This window comes from Protomyctophum bolini (genome assembly GCF_963924005.1).
Source record: "Protomyctophum bolini genome assembly, chromosome: 10".
Classification (NCBI taxonomy): Eukaryota; Metazoa; Chordata; class Actinopteri; order Myctophiformes; family Myctophidae; genus Protomyctophum; species Protomyctophum bolini.
This window is the reverse complement of record NC_137871.1, coordinates 7,678,114-7,695,954: the sequence shown is the minus strand read 5'-3', so window position 1 is coordinate 7,695,954 and position 17,841 is coordinate 7,678,114.

Below are 17,841 nucleotides of genomic sequence, written 5' to 3'. Positions count from 1 at the left end.
GGTTCAGGGCAGGCAGCTATATAGCTAGAGTTATATACATATATCACACACGGACACAGAGAGAGACCTACGGTACATGACATCATAGCTGTGTTGCAGGGAAAGCTCTCCATAAAACTGCCACTCAAATCCCTCTCTGCTAGCCTGTCACTCCCCCGGCATCAAAATCCATCAATCAAAAGCATAAAGGGCTTTAAAAATAACACATTCCTATGTCATCATGGCATGACCATTACATTACACCTTAACCACGCGATTTAGTTCCAGATCTCACCATGAGACGCTTCTCAGCTGTATAGGCCTATACACTCACAGGCAGGCAGGCAGGGTGGGGGCAGCGGTGGCCGAACGGTTTGCGGAGCGGTCTTGATATCGGAAGGTCGCTATAGTTCATATCCCCGGACCGGCACGTTAAAATGTTGAAGTGCCCTTGAGCAAGGCATTGATTGAACCACCTACCATGAAATGTTCTATGAGCAGGGCCCATGGCTGTAAACAAGTTCTTGAGCTTAGTCCAGTTACCCTGGGTAAACATGATAACTTTGCTTTGCTTTGCTTTGCTTTGCTTTGCAGGCAGGCAGGCAGGCAGGCAGGCAGACCTGTCCCCATCACCAACAGGATCCCCCCCCCGTCACACACACACACACACACACACAGCCCTGCGGTGCCTACCTTCTGTCGATCAGAGACGTCGACGTACGGTGCAACGGGAGGGAATGCCGTGGCACGTTGCCTTGCTCCATGTCTCTCTGCCTTCTAGTGCCTTGGCATCGCCACGGCGACGGGGTTTGGCGGTCTCTATAGGTGGAAATCCGCAGCGAGCAGGTTGCCAACACAGTGTCTGACTCCAGTCCAACAGCACACCGCGGGCTTCCTGCCGCATACAGTGCATGATCTGTATATAACGGAATCAGAGTTCATGTTCAATGTGAGACGACTCAATGATTCACCTTAGCTTGTAGAGTAAACGAGCGGCACGCTGCTACAGTGACACGTTATGCCCTTAAGGACTTGAACCCCATGCATCCTCACTCTTTAGACAGACAAAAGCGGGCCAGAACCAACTCGGCTTTACTACGTCTAGAGACTTTAAGTGGTTCAGCCCTATACTTTGTCGTACAAGAAATTGTGAAGAGGGTATACATAACTCAACGCATCATATTTTCACTATAAAAAATAAACAAAAGTGAAAACCTTTTGGAAACATTTCCACCTATAATGACATGCCCAGAACAGGGATGCCATGGGTTAATGCGGCTTAACGACAAGTAGCCTTAATGATCTGTAAAACATAGCTTATCAGATTTTCCCCCCTCTATTTTTCTTGTATTCTGTCCAGTGTTATTACGTCAGTGCCAATGAGACTGAACGTATAAATGAACTATTTCATGTAGTTGGGTGCATGAAAGTAATGGCAACATTGTTCTCGCTCAATGCTATTTTCTAATGAAACACTGGGGGGAGAAAAAAAAGGAAATTGCAGCTACTGTGGCCCACAGACGTGGAACCAACTTAACCTTGTAAATAGTAAAAAGACCCATAACTTTAACCGCGGTGTTGTTGAGTTGAGCGCTGCAGTCACTCTCATACGTCATACGCTGATGCTAAAAGAAACCTCAGATCCACACGGAGGTGAGCTTTATCAATTAGATGGAATGAAAATAATTGTATGGCTGTAAAAATAATTACAAACCGCCTCCTTTTATTGGTGAATTGAAAGCCGAGCCAGGGCCTCAGGGGCCAAACAGCTCACTAAAAACTCACTGAGAGCCAAAACATTAAGAGCCCAATAAAAAAAACAGTCTTATTTAAACTGTAATTATAGCTGCAAATACCTCACCTCATCACCTTCAGATGCATTCTACGGCTACGAGATCGACAATGGTAACTATTTTGTATATTGTGTCCGTGTGTGGCACACCACATGTCTCATCCAGATAGGGCATGAGTAAACTGTCCGTCTCCCAGTTCCATCCATTCTAGGTAACTCAAAAAGCTGTGCCTTCCAGCTCAGCTCGGCCCTCTTCTCTTCACCACAGCGGTCTGGTACGATGCCTGCATTACTGTGGACACCCGCACCAATCCAGTTGTCCATCTCACGCTCCATTTTTTTATCACGCAACCAAATTTTACCCGAAGATAATTTAACTTTAGCTCGCTTGGAGCAGCAACTTAATCCCAACCCGAAAGGGAGGCGGCAGCAGTCTAGTATTTACAGAACCATGATGGCCTCAGACACTCATCCCGGCTGATTCATACTCGACCGCAAAACCACCCCAGTGCATGCTGGACGTCACAGTCTGATGACGCCAACACAACACGACCACTTCATCTGTGGACCCCCTTGAAGATGAGACGCTGCATCTCAAGGGGTTTATCCTCTAGTTAAATGTAAAAAAAAAGAAGAAAGAAGCTGCATCATCCTCAGACTGGACACTCTCACCCCCTTGGTTGAGATCATATCCTTTAGTTTTGGTGTTAGCATTACGTTATGCTTTAGCTATTGAAAAATAGCAGATCTACAAGCTCGAGCTTGTAGGTCTGCTGTTTTTGAAAAATCAAAGAACGACTGACATAGAAACATAGCTTTTTCAGAAAACTGTCATTTTCAAACAGACATTTTTTAGAATCTGAACTCAGGTCAGAATATATCACAGACAGGATCGGTGATAAGGAGCAACATTGGCTGTGTCCAAACCGCCACTGAAAACATGCTTCACTCGAGAATACGGACACAGCTCTCTGGTTACACAGTACAAGGACCGGATGCACTCGTAGCAATGACCCGCCCAGTACACCGCCCGCAGTAACTCCAAGCACACGAAGCACATAGTAGACTGGATGGTCAAGTGACAAGTACATAATCTGCTCCATCTAGCCTACGTGACAGGCACAGAAGTCCTGGCCAGTACTGCTCCTATATAGCTGCTGCCTCTACAATGGCGCACCCTCTGGATCATAGCTGGCTGCCTGAAGCCCACCTGTGTTCCAACTTCCACCACCTGCCACTGCCCATGTTTTAGCAGGAATTGTCCCGGCCGGCCTCTGGTGGCTGCTACCTGCTACCTATAGGCTGCTATAGGCAAGGAAAGCCCAGAACTATGACTGGCACATATCCTGCATGACACCACAACAACAACAGTGGTGCCTCCAAACAGACTCATCACAAGCTCTGTTGAGCTCATGACCATTACCATAGGTCGCCGGCCGACAAAGTCCATCGCTACTAATGACCCCCTCACACACACACAACCACACCACCACCTACCAGCACTTGATCCCACCTCCCAATCAACCTTCAAAGGCTCTGAACACATACAGGTGTTTTCAGTTACCCGGTCTTGCTGATTACACCTCTAGACTAGTCATGTTGAAGCTGGGTGTCGCTAAACCTGGTTTGTGCAGGCCCACAAAGCCCTGAGAAGTATAATCAGAGTAACAGAAAACACCTGCAGTGCTCAGGGTTTAACCTTTGCTTCTCTTCATATTTCACATGTTTCAGAATTATACAAAAGCAGTCAAAAGAAAAGTATATCCCGGAGAACAATAGGTTTTTCTTAAATATTTTCTGGCAATATATTTCCAGGCCCCAAAACATATTTAGGCAGAACAGTTAGTCAGTGGAATTAAGTCAAAATGCAGAGCAGCTGCCAGAGAAGCATGACCCCTCGCAAACCACAGACTGGCACAATGATTCATTTTTCATTTGCCATGCGCTGATCCAGGACCTGCTGACAATATAATCCTCTGCAGAATGTCTCAGTGGACAGCTGGCTCAGTCTGGACACGCTGCTGCTGAAAATCACAACACTCTTGTGCACCGCGCAGTGTTGGGAAAAGTACTCACAATTGTTACTGAATGTATATGTATCAATACTGCAATGTAGAAATACTCATACAGGCAAACCAAAAGTAAAAGTACCACTCATTGTGCAGAATGTCCCATTTGAAGTTTTCAAATGTATGAACGCGTCTTTTGAAAATAGCAGATCTACAAGCTCACGACGCATTGTGAGCTTGTAGATTTGCTATTTTAAAAATGTATATAGGGCTGAAGTGTTTAATATATGTTTTGTAATAATAATCAAAGTAACTATTAAATATGTTACTAATAACTAATGTTTTCAAATACATGTAGTGGAGTAAAAGTACAATATTTGACTCTGAGATGTAGTGCAGTAGTAAAAGTAAAAGTATTGGTAAAACAACACTCTTGTGCACCGTTTCACTTACTCTGAACCTGAAATGCATCATCTCCTCCTGAACTTGAAATGCATCATTCACCTCCTGTGTGCTGTTGTACTTGTAGGCCTATACTGCTCTGAGACTGAGTCGCTCTCATGTGGCTTTATTTTAATCATCTATTGCTTCATCCACTGGTGTCTCCTGAAATGACTGAATTTCTAATAATTTCTTATCTAAAACCCTGTTGAATAACTCGACGTAGATAAAACGTGGCGTTCTTCATTCCGGAGAAGCTGAAGTCTCTCTGTTGACGCGTCGACGCTTTCATCTGACAGCAATCATTGCTGTAGGCTACTGATCCAGGACTGACACGGACGCGGACACAGACACACACACACACACACACACACACACACACACACAAGGTCGGGTCTTTGAGGCTTTGTTGAGGGACTGGGTTTTAAGTATCTGATATGCTTCATATTTGGTGAATCCATAACAGTTTTATATTGGACTTTTGATGTGTATGATGTGAGCCAGACTTCAAAGAACAGGTTTTATGAGGAAGACCACATCAGGCTGATACGCAATAAAAACCCCACCCATTCCAACTAAACACTGCTATGATTGGGGGGGGGGGGGGGGGGGGGGGGGAGAAAGTGGAAAACTCGTCCTGCATTTTTATATGGAGCGATGTGTTTGGAAGATTTTGAAGATCAAAGGTTGTTTTATTACAATGTAGAATGAAAATGGGAGCAGGTTGCAACCGCGGTGAAGTTGGTTTCAGGTTTTATATCCACCCAGTTGGATATTCGAAAATGTTAGGGACCGTCAATAAATTACAGATTTCAAATTTAAAAAAAATGCAATATCTCCTAGACAAAACCACCTGGACACACCAAAAAATATCACAATGTTCATTGGCCATGCCTACACTATGCACACCCTTTATTTATTTATTTTTTCCTGAAAATGTATTTTTTATGAATTTATGAAATCTAAGAAATTGAATAACTTTTTGGTCACATGACCTTTTCAACAAAATCATTGTTCAAATTATTTTTCAATAATTCCTACATCATGCACACCCTTTATTTTGAAATTATTCCTCAAAATGTATTTTTAATGATTTTCTGAAATCTAAGAAATTGAATAACTTTTTAATCACATTACTTTTTCAACAAAATCATTGTTCATATTATTTTTCAGTAATTCCTACATCATGCACACCCTTTATTTTGAAATTATTCCTCAAAATGTATTTTTTATGAATTTTTGAAATCTAAGAAATTGAATAACTTTTAGGTCACATGACCTGTTCAACAAAATCATTGTTCAAATTATTTTTCAGTAATTCCTACATCATGCACACCCTTTATTTTGAAATTATTCCTCAAAATGTATTTTTTATGAATTTCTGAAATCTAAGAAATTGAATAACTTTTTAATCACATTACTTTTTCAACAAAATCATTGTTCATATTATTTTTCAGTAATTCCTACATCATGCACACCCTTTATTTTGAAATTATTCCTCAAAATGTATTTTTTATGAATTTCTGAAATCTAAGAAATTGAATAACTTTTTAATTACATTACTTTTTCAATAAAATCATTGTTCATATTGTCTGTCAGTCATGCCTACATGATGCCAGTGTTTCCTGCAGGAAAAAGCTTTGGCATGGTGCTGGGCGCGGGGGGGCCTTCTGGCGCGCGGGGTTGATTGATTAATTAATGAATCAATTAATTAATAAGATTAATAAATTAAGATGAATTCATATTATTGCTCTTATATTGCTATTGGAGACACTGGGGGAACACTGGGCAGGCACTGGGGAGGCACTGAGGGGACACTGGGGAGGCACTGAGGGGACACTGGGGAGGCACTGAGGGGACACTGGGGAGGCACTGGGAAGACACTGGAGAGACACTGGGGAGGCACTGGGGGGACACTGGGCAGGCACTGGGGAGACACTGGAGAGACACTGGGGAGGCACTCAGGGGCACACTGGGGAGGCACTAGGGAGGCACTGGGGAGGCACTGAGGGGACACTGGGGAGGCACTGAGGGGACACTGGGGAGGTACTAGGAAGACACTGGAGAGACACTGGGGAGGCACTGGGGGGACACTGGGCAGGCACTGGGGAGACACTGGGGGGACACTGGGGAGGCACTCAGGGGCACACTGGGGAGGCACTAGGGAGGCACTGGGGAGACACTGGGGAGGCACTCAGGGGCACACTGGAGATACACTGGGGAGACACTGGGGAGGCACTGGGGAGACACTGGGGAGGCACTCAGGGGCACACTGGGGAGACACTGGGGAGGCACTCAGGGTAACACTGGGGAGGCACTGAGGGGACACTGGGGAGGCACTGGGGAGATACTGGAGAGACACTGGGGAGGCACTGGGGGGACACTGGGCAGGCACTGGGGAGACACTGGGGGGACACTGGGAGGACACTGGGGAGACACTGGGGAGGCACTCAGGGGCACACTGGAGAGACACTGGGGAGACACTGGGGAGGCACTCAGGGGCACACTAGGGAGGCACTAGGGAGGCACTGGGGAGACACTGGGGAGGCACTCAGGGGAACACTGGAGAGACACTGGGGAGGCACTGGGGAGACACTGGGGAGGCACTCAGGGGCACACTGGGGCACACTGGGGAGGCACTGAGGGGACACTGGGGAGGCACTGGGGAGGCACTGGGGAGGCACTGGGGAGACACTGGGGAGGCACTCAGGGGAACACTGGAGAGACACTGGGGAGACACTGGGGAGGCACTGGGGAGACACTGGGGGGACACTGGGCAGGCACTGGGGAGACACTGGGGAGGCACTCAGGGGACACTGGGGAGGTACTGGGGAGCCACGGGGCAGACACTGAGGAGGCACTGGGCAGACACTGCAGGGCAGACACTGGGGTGGCACTTGGGGAGGCACTGGGGAGGTACTGGACATTTCATATCACACACACACCATGATTCACTAGCCCTCTTAAAAAAAGACATCATGCACACCCTTTATTTTGAAATTATTCCTAAAAATGTATTTTTTATGAATTTTTGAAATCTAAGAAATTGAATAACTTTTTGGTCACATGACCTGTTCAACAAAATCATTGTTCAAATTATTTTTCAGTAATTCCTACATCATGCACAGCCTTTATTTTGAAATTATTCCTCAAAATGTATTTTTTATGAATTTCTGAAATCTAAGAAATTGAATAACTTTTTAATCACATTACTTTTTCAACAAAATCATTGTTCATATTATTTTTCAGTAATTCCTACATCATGCACACCCTTTATTTTGAAATTATTCCTCAAAATGTATTTTTTATGAATTTCTGAAATCTAAGAAATTGAATAACTTTTTAATCACATTACTTTTTCAACAAAATCATTGTTCATATTATTTTTCAGTAATTCCTACATCATGCACACCCTTTATTTTGAAATTATTCCTCAAAATGTATTTTTTATGAATTTCTGAAATCTAAGAAATTGAATAACTTTTTAATCACATTACTTTTTCAACAAAATCATTGTTCAAATTATTTTTCAGTAATTCCTACATCATGCACACCCTTTATTTTGAAATTATTCCTCAAAATGTATTTTTTATGAATTTTGAAATCTAAGAAATTGAATAACTTTTTAATCACATTACTTTTTCAACAAAATCATTGTTCATATTATTTTTCAGTAATTCCTACATCATGCACACCCTTTATTTTGAAATTATTCCTCAAAATGTATTTTTTATGAATTTCTGAAATCTAAGAAATTGAATAACTTTTGAATCACATTACTTTTTCAACAAAATCATTGTTCAAATTATTTTTCAGTAATTCCTACATCATGCACAGCCTTTATTTTGAAATTATTCCTCAAAATGTATTTTTTATGAATATTTGAAATCTAAGAAATTGAATAACTTTTTGGTCACATGACCTGTTCAACAAAATCATTGTTTATATTGTCTGTCATTCATGCCTACATGATGCACAGCCTTTATTTTAAAATTATTCCTCAAAATGTATTTTTTATGAATTTCTGAAATCTAAGAAATTGAATACATTTTTAATTACATTACTTTTTCAACAAAATCATTGTTCAAATTATTTTTCAGTAATTCCTACATCATGCACACCCTTTATTTTGAAATTATTCCTCAATATGTATTTTTTATGAATATTTGAAATCTAAGAAATTGAATAACTTTTTGGTCACATGACCTTTTCAACAAAATCAGGTTAACCCGCAGGTTAATATCAACTGGCGGTTTGAGGGCCACATGTGTCCCCCACCTTCATAATGTAAATTTGACATGGAAATGCTTCAATCTGGTGCACTTTGAGATCAAAATTAAGAAGCTATAGATCTATAAAGAACTACACACATCACATTATATTATTATCATCTTTACTGTGCTATTGACTGAAATCAACTTCACCTGTGGGCTGTGGGCCACAGGTGTATTGAATAATGCAATTTGTACATGCATTCAACTGCATGTGGCATGTGGCATATTATCAACTCTGTTGTGTCTTGTGTCAATGAGATCTATAACTAGTTTTTGGATAGGGCAGGGGTGGAACACTTTGATGATGGAGACTCAGAGGGAGATATATTCCACACTCACTCCAGAGGGCCACAATGCATATAGTAAAAAAAATAGCTGATCTACAAGCTCAAACTGCGACACATTTTGATCTAGTAGATCTGCTTTTTTTGCTCTTTTTTAATTTAAATTCTGAATTATTTTTAGCTATTTCTGAATTGAAATCTTGAAAAGTAAATGTTTTATTTAATTTCAAATACATTTATATGTTTTTACTTTTTATGTTACATTTAGGAACTTAAATGGCATAAGACTAGTAGACATAAGACTAAGACTAGTAGGCCTACTATAGTCATTAAGCTACTAATATAGACTGAAGTAATTAAAGCGTTTGCATGTGTGGAATTGTAACAGCTGAAATCAATAATATATCAGTATTCCGATATTAACCTCCGGGCCGCATTAGATGAAGGTGGGACCACATGTGGCCCTCAGGCCGCCAGTTGATATTAACCTGCAGGCAGCATTAGGTGAAGGTGGGGCCACATGTGGCCCTCAGGCCACCAGTTGATATTAACCTGCAGGCAGCATTAGGTGAAGGTGGGGGACACATGTGGCCCCCAGGACGCCAGTTGACATTAACCTGCGGGCCGCATTAGGTGAAGGTGTGAATATTAACCTCCGGGCCGCATTAGGTGAAGGTGGGGCCACATGTGGCCCTCAGGCCGCCAGTAGATATTAACCTGTGGGCCGCATTAGGTGAAGGTGCGGGACACATGTGGCCCTCAGGCCGCCAGTTGATATTAACCTCCGGGCCGCATTAGGTGAAGGTGGGGGCCACATGTGGCCCTCAGGCCGCCAGTAGATATTAACCTGCGGGCCGCATTTGGTGAAGGTGGGGGGGACATGTGGCCCTCAAACCGCCAGTTGATATTAACCTGTGGGTTAACCTGATTTTGTTGAACAGGTCATGTGACCAAAAAGTTATTCAATTTCTTAGATTTCAAAAATTCATAAAAAATACATTTTGAGGAATAATTTCAAAATAAAGGGTGTGCATGATGTACGAATTACTGAAAAATAATTTGAGCAATGATTTTGTTGAACAGGTCATGTGACCAAAAAGTTATTCAATTTCTTAGATTTCAAAAATTCATAAAAAATAGATTTTGAGGAATAATTTCAAAATAAAGGCTGTGCATGATGTAGGAATTACTGAAAAATAATTTGAGCAATGATTTTGTTGAACAGGTCATGTGACCAAAAAGTTATTCAATTTCTTAGATTTCAAAAATTCATAAAAAATAGATTTTGAGGAATAATTTCAAAATAAAGGGTGTGCATGATGTAGGAATTACTGAAAAATAATTTGAACAATGATTTTGTTGAACAGGTCATGTGACCAAAAAGTTATTCAATTTCTTAGATTTCAGATATTCATAAAAAATAAATATTGAGGAATAATTTCAAAATAAAGGCTGTGCATGATGTACGAATTACTGAAAAATAATTTGAGCAATGATTTTGTTGAACAGGTCATGTGACCAAAAAGTTATTCAATTTCTTAGATTTCAAAAATTCATAAAAAATAGATTTTGAGGAATAATTTCAAAATAAAGGCTGTGCATGATGTAGGAATTACTGAAAAATAATTTGAGCAATGATTTTGTTGAACAGGTCATGTGACCAAAAAGTTATTCAATTTCTTAGATTTCAAAAATTCATAAAAAATACATTTTGAGGAATAATTTCAAAATAAAGGGTGTGCATGATGTACGAATTACTGAAAAATAATTTGAGCAATGATTTTGTTGAACAGGTCATGTGACCAAAAAGTTATTCAATTTCTTAGATTTCAAAAATTCATAAAAAATAGATTTTGAGGAATAATTTCAAAATAAAGGCTGTGCATGATGTAGGAATTACTGAAAAATAATTTGAGCAATGATTTTGTTGAACAGGTCATGTGACCAAAAAGTTATTCAATTTCTTAGATTTCAAAAATTCATAAAAAATAGATTTTGAGGAATAATTTCAAAATAAAGGGTGTGCATGATGTAGGAATTACTGAAAAATAATTTGAACAATGATTTTGTTGAACAGGTCATGTGACCAAAAAGTTATTCAATTTCTTAGATTTCAGATATTCATAAAAAATAAATATTGAGGAATAATTTCAAAATAAAGGCTGTGCATGATGTACGAATTACTGAAAAATAATTTGAGCAATGATTTTGTTGAACAGGTCATGTGACCAAAAAGTTATTCAATTTCTTAGATTTCAAAAATTCATAAAAAATACATTTTGAGGAATAATTTCAAAATAAAGGGTGTGCATGATGTAGGAATTACTGAAAAATAATTTGAACAATGATTTTGTTGAACAGGTCATGTGACCAAAAAGTTATTCAATTTCTTAGATTTCAAAAAAAGGGTGTGCATGATGTCTTTTTTTTTAAGAGGGCTAGTGAATCATGGTGTGTGTGTGTGTGTGATATGAAATGTCCAGTACCTCCCCAGTGCCTCCCCAAGTGCCACCCCAGTGTCTGCCCTGCAGTGTCTGCCCAGTGCCTCCTCAGTGTCTGCCCCATGGCTCCCCAGTACCTCCCCAGTGTCCCCTGAGTGCCTCCCCAGTGTCTCTCCAGTATCTCCCCAGTGCCTCCCCAGTGTCCCCTCAGTGCCTCCCCAGTGTTACACTGAGTGCCTCCCCAGTGTCTCCCCAGTGTGCCCCTGAGTGCCTCCCCAGTGTCTCCCCAGTGCCTCCCCAGTGTCTCCCCAGTGTATCTCCAGTGTGCCCCTGAGTGCCTCCCCAGTGTCTCCCCAGTGCCTCCCTAGTGCCTCCCCAGTGTGCCCCTGAGTGCCTCCCCAGTGTCCCCCCAGTGTCTCCCCAGTGCCTGCCCAGTGTCCCCCCAGTGCCTCCCCAGTGTCTCTCCAGTGTCTTCCTAGTACCTCCCCAGTGTCCCCTCAGTGCCTCCCCAGTGTCCCCTCAGTGCCTCCCCAGTGCCTCCCTAGTGCCTCCCCAGTGTGCCCCTGAGTGCCTCCCCAGTGTCTCTCCAGTGTCTCCCCAGTGCCTGCCCAGTGTCCCCCCAGTGCCTCCCCAGTGTCTCTCCAGTGTCTTCCCAGTGCCTCCCCAGTGTCCCCTCAGTGCCTCCCCAGTGTCCCCTCAGTGCCTCCCCAGTGCCTGCCCAGTGTTCCCCCAGTGTCTCCAATAGCAATATAAGAGCAATAATATGAATTCATCTTAATTTATTAATCTTATTAATTAATTGATTCATTAATTAATCAATCAACCCCGCGCGCCAGAAGGCCCCCCCGCGCCCAGCACCATGCCAAAGCTTTTTCCTGCAGGAAACACTGGCATCATGTAGGCATGACTGACAGACAATATGAACAATGATTTTATTGAAAAAGTAATGTAATTAAAAAGTTATTCAATTTCTTAGATTTCAGAAATTCATAAAAAATACATTTTGAGGAATAATTTCAAAATTAAGGGTGTGCATGATGTAGGAATTACTGAAAAATAATATGAACAATGATTTTGTTGAAAAAGTAATGTGATTAAAAAGTTATTCAATTTCTTAGATTTCAGAAATTCATAAAAAATACATTTTGAGGAATAATTTCAAAATAAAGGGTGTGCATGATGTAGGAATTACTGAAAAATAATTTGAACAATGATTTTGTTGAACAGGTCATGTGACCTAAAAGTTATTCAATTTCTTAGATTTCAAAAATTCATAAAAAATACATTTTGAGGAATAATTTCAAAATAAAGGGTGTGCATGATGTAGGAATTACTGAAAAATAATATGAAGAATGATTTTGTTGAAAAAGTAATGTGATTAAAAAGTTATTCAATTTCTTAGATTTCAGAAAATCATTAAAAATACATTTTGAGGAATAATTTCAAAATAAAGGGTGTGCATGATGTAGGAATTATTGAAAAATAATTTGAACAATGATTTTGTTGAAAAGGTCATGTGACCAAAAAGTTATTCAATTTCTTAGATTTCATAAATTCATAAAAAATACATTTTCAGGAAAAAAATAAAAATAAAGGGTGTGCATAGTGTAGGCATGGTCAATGAACATTGTGATATTTTTTGGTGTGTCCAGGTGGTTTTGTCTAGGAGATATTGCATTTTTAAAAAATTGAAATCTGTAATTTATTGACGGTCCCTAACATTTTCGAATATCCAACTGGGTGGATATAAAACCTGAAACCAACTTCACCGCGGTCAGGTTGCATGAGAAAAGCGTTTCATCAGGAGAGCAGCGGAGTGCCTGGAACTATAAATTACCATGCACAGATAGGTTCATATCTCTACCATCAATGTGATGAAACAATCACATGGTAATGTGATTGCCACAAGCCAGCTCTAATAGAGCAGAGCAAGCCATCAGTATAATACAAAGGTTCGGAGGGTAGTCTTGCGTAATCTGGTGACGCCTCAATTCAATTCAGCTGCTATAGGGACTAAAAAACGGGAGGGTTTTGTTTTTTTTACATTGCGGAGCTAATGAAAATACTTTGGGGCAGTCCTTCACGCTGGGTGACTGGGATGGTAACATGATTTGTTATCAAATAATTTAGCCGTAGATTTGTTAGCAGAAGTTCCTGCCTCTACATTGAATTGGGACAAATTGGGAGGTGGAGGTCTGGCTACGCGAGACTGGGTAGGGCAGGGGTGTCCAAAGTGCATGGCCCGTGGGCCAAATGCGGCCTGGAGAAGAATTTTATACCTGAATTGTATTATGAACAGTTTTTTATTCGCCTGGGCATTTCCCAGAGTATAATTTGTCAGGATTCCTTGTTCCGTGTTGTCTCATTCTGAAGGAGTCAAAGAAAGGCTATTTTATTTCATTTTTCTTTTTACCTTGGATGTCTGGTTATATTTGCTAATATAGTTGGCCCTTGGGTGTTTAAATATTTATTTCTAATATGGCCCCCTTTGAAAAAAGGAACTACGGGGTAGGGAGTTCCATTTCCAATGTAGCTCAATGGATAGTATAGGCCTACCACTGTAAAGTCTGTTGGATGACATTTACAGGAAGTTGATCGGATGTCGTCGGTGCAGGTTTGGACTGAACCATCAACTAAGACTATACATTAACATTATCTGCTCCGCGGCTCAGGAGGTAGAGTGGTCGCGTCACGTGGGAGGGTTTCTGGTTCGATTCCCGGCTCCTTCTGGTTTTGTTTCGAAATACTGCCTTTATGGTTTCTTCTCGAGTGTGAATATAGGTGAATGTAATGCACATCGAAAAGTGCTTTAGAATAGATATAGAAAGGCAATATGTTTCCATCTGCATACACCCCAGAATGTATCATTCCGGATTCTCTGAGGGTGGGGATTCAATATCGCTGACAAACTAAACTGGATAATTGAGGAACGTGCTGGATGATGGACGAGATGAGATCTGTCAGAGGCAGAGCCCACACACACGCATAGCATTGCAGGATGCGTTGCACACACACACACACACACACACACACACACACACACACACACACACACACACACACACACACACACACACACACACACATCTCTACATGTCAACACAAGCACATCTCCACCCTCTTAATTCACAATTCCACACATTGTGGCTACATTCATATTGTTGATGTCCAGGAAGCTCAGTGGGTATACAGCACTCGATCGCCTTTGGACCACACGGTCATGGGTTTGACCCCATGCATGCATGTCGGGTTCTGCTTGACGTTTCTTCCTAAGGGGGAGTTGTTCGTTGCCACTGTCGCAATATTTTCCTTGCTCTGGGTGGATCTTTGTCGGTTTTCTGCTCTATATGTAAAGTGTCTTGAGACAACTTGTTGAAATGCACCGCTAAATCAGCGCATGTGTATAGCACAGCTTTGGTGTCACATGTCGTGAGTTAAGTACTGGGAGCTGATGGTAGGTACTGTAGGTGTTGCACTCCACCTTAGCAATCCATCTCTCTCGTACCAAAGTAGTTGCCTCAAGTATTGCCTACAATACTTGAGGCAACTACATGCCTGCTATTTTATTATATCACAACATAATGTTATATCATTGTCATTGACCATATCATTGATCCTGGTGACGAACGTAGATTCCCGGTCAGGAAAACGTGGGATTCCCTTCTCGCGTACCAGCTGGGACATGTCCCACTTACCAGCACAGGTACACCCACACGTACCAGTGGTTGGGAACCTCTGCATTAGACCACATGCAGACCCCAATTTGAACCACCATCTCTGGGATCTACTGTAACATTCTCTGTGTTAATTTGACACTGAGAGCGTACTATTTGGTTCCATAATCCATTTGTACACTCTCGGTCGGCGCTAAAGACCCATAACAAGGGTCCATTTGACTGTTAATCATGTAGCTCGGGAGCCCCTGGAACCCCCTCAAGGACTCCACATTGAGAACCAAGACAACGAACATTACAAGGAACTGCTTGTAAAGAGTAAGAGGAGTCAGAACCACCACACTGACAAATATAATTTAGAAATACTCGAGCAGGGAGAGAATTAACAACAGAAACACTGTCAGTGTTTCTTCATACTCAATCTCATCTCTCATAGAGCCACCACCTCAGACCCACATGCTTCTGGAAGCTCCTCTCTCCCCCGAGAGGAACCCAGCTGTTGGTTGACGTACATCAAAGTAAACACAGCAGACAGGCCTCTCTGTGCAGAGAAAACCACCAAGCATCATTTGAATGCCAAAAGAGGGAAAGAGAAAAAGAGTAAAAAAGAAAGACATATTTATGCGCGGGCATGGAAGGCGCTGAGTCGATTAAAGACATTGGCGGTGAGGACAAACGCTTGGCGTCCGTGTTTTCTTTGGCCTCCCTTCAAAACTTCCCATTGCCCTGCACCACCATCATGTTTCATAGACGCTGGTATGCTCAAACAAACATTCGCTCTCCGCCTTTTCAAAGAGAAAGAGCCTTTGGCTGGTCTGAGTTCTTCATCAGGTTATGTGATGGTAAGAGTTTATTTTCGCGGCTCCCTTGGGGCATACGTACGTTGAAATACTTGTCCTCTTTGTGAACAGGGGAAAGAAAGACACACGTATACTGTAGCAAAGAGGTTGAATTTAATCAGTGTCCAGACCTTTCTTTGGTGCATTTGTCATCTGAAAACAAAGAGGATATTTTAAGGTTTAAGTCTTTAAATCCTAGTTTGTTTGATGTGGGGGACAGATTTCATGCCAACATAAACAGACATTTGCTTCCGATTACCGCGGTGACGATGCTATCGGGGGCTAGCAAAGACGGGTGTTTCACAGCAGTCTGCGTAATTATGAGGGACGTTTTGTTGACATTTTCCAGAGGCTGATTTGGGGAATAACTGGAAAGAGTCAGAGCCCATGGAGGAGAGAAGAAGCTGCCCCCTTCGTTTCATCAACACAGAGTTGGTTTTCCTTAATCTGTACACCTCCGCTGGCAGACTGTAAACTGACCCCAGCTGTGTGTGTGTGTGTGTGTGTGTGTGTGTGTGTGTGTGTGTGTGCGTGCGTGCGTGCGTGCGTGCGTGTGTGTGTGTGTGTGTGTGTGTGTGTGTGTGTGTGTGTGTGTGTGTGTGTGCGTGTGTGTGTGTGTGTGTGTGTGTGTGTGTGTCCGCTGGCACACACTTGCGTGCATTTGTGCGTGCGTGTGTCACTGACCACATCAGTGAAGTAGGTTTTAAGGACTGGCCCTGCAGTGCCCCAACATGAATGGGGACCTTTACTGAAGTGCTGACTAGGATCTGTGTTGGTCTTACATGTGGTCTCTGACCCTGGTTTCAAACAGGGGCTGAAAGGAAAACAGGACGTGTAAACCGTTTGACTCGGACCGGTGTTCACGTGACTGAAAGTAAGGCGTTTAGTGTTTTGTAGAGCCGTGGGCAAGCCCAGACATGTAGGTGAAAAAACAGGGCAACGTTTGGCTTTTACAATGGCCTCATTGCAGCACATTGACCTGTGTGTTGACCTGGGAAGATATCTTACTGTGAACAAAGGATGCAAAATTACATTATTATGTCAATCTAAATCTAACTATAATTTAAAGGTACAGTGTACAGTAGGGTGAGTGATTATTTTCGTTTAAAATAAGTGTTAAATGCTCTGTATTCTGATATTACTCATTGCTATAAGTGTTTGTTCAGTAACAGTGGTATATGGTATTCCCATCTCTTCAGCTCATGCATTCTCAGCTCTTGATACCTGTATACCTATAGCTGTATAGTGTATACAATCAGGAGACAGATTCTATATAGGATATACAGGATGAACAAGTGAAATTGGAAGTAATGACCCAAAGAAACTAGCACAGACAAAATGGAAATGGAACACTATCAAACTGAAGCTGATAAATGGGTACTCTCCTGAAAATGTATTTATGTCTATTAAACAAATACAGTACCGTAGCAATGCATTACTATCAGAATATAGAACATAGTCCTCTGGGGTGGGGGGGGGACATTATTACCTATGTTACACTTCCTCACTAGACATGTAATATCCTGAAATAAGGCTGTTGTCATAAGTAACATGTTATTAAAAATATCTTACCTGAAGTTTTATATCTAAAGTAAAGCATCATGATTGTTTATTCATAGCATTTCCTCTTTGAAATGCAACGCCAGCTTTGTACTGTAACCGGCACTGAGAATTAACATAGAGCTTACAACTTCAAATGTTTCCACTAGAACCAGCTGTGTGTGTAAAATGCATATTCAACAATCTTTTAAATTCTCAGTGATACAGTTTAGCCTGCAGGGCAATCTGCACATTTGACAGCTTTGAAGATAACAGAAACATGACATTCTATTATTTGCATTTAACATTTTGAATGTCTAACTATCCCGAAATTAAGTGTTTGAAAACAACATTTAACATTTTAAGAAACTGTGACATTTTCTTATGGTTTTTCCTTTCATTTGTTCTTTTTACAAAGAAACCAATCCAATCCTGAATGAACCTAAAAAGTTGAGACACACAGAGAAGGACAGCAATGGTCATTTTCACCAACGTTTCACCGCAAACTCCCACTCAACTTCCTCCTGTAAAGCCGTGACCTCTGTAGCGTGGGGAAAGCTTCTTGAAAT